This window comes from Nematolebias whitei, chromosome 11 (assembly GCF_014905685.2).
Source record: "Nematolebias whitei isolate Nwh7 chromosome 11, NemWhi1, whole genome shotgun sequence".
NCBI classification, from domain to species: Eukaryota; Metazoa; Chordata; class Actinopteri; order Cyprinodontiformes; family Rivulidae; genus Nematolebias; species Nematolebias whitei.
Window position 1 is genome coordinate 7,651,416 of NC_056508.1, and position 364 is coordinate 7,651,779.

Here is a 364-nt window from a genome sequence, read left to right on the forward strand (position 1 = left end):
GTGCCAGCTATATCATGAAATCCTGTTTTCACTTTAATGACTGTTAACTCAGCTGATAATCATAAAAAGACAAAACTATTGGATCTCTCAGGAATATTTCCCACAGGATTATTTAAAGAAAAGAGACGACTTTCAGTTCAACTTTATTTTAACCCACAAATGTACAAATCGCAAAACAAGAACTTTAAAGCAAAGCTAAAAATAAAATGTATATATGTGAACAAGAAAGAAAACCACACATCTAAAATGTAAATTAAAAGTAGACACAATGAGTGAAAATACATCAAATGATGATGAAAACCTATAAAAATTTAAATTAGATGTTTTTGTAGAATCTGGTTCATCAGAGATTTAATTTATATAC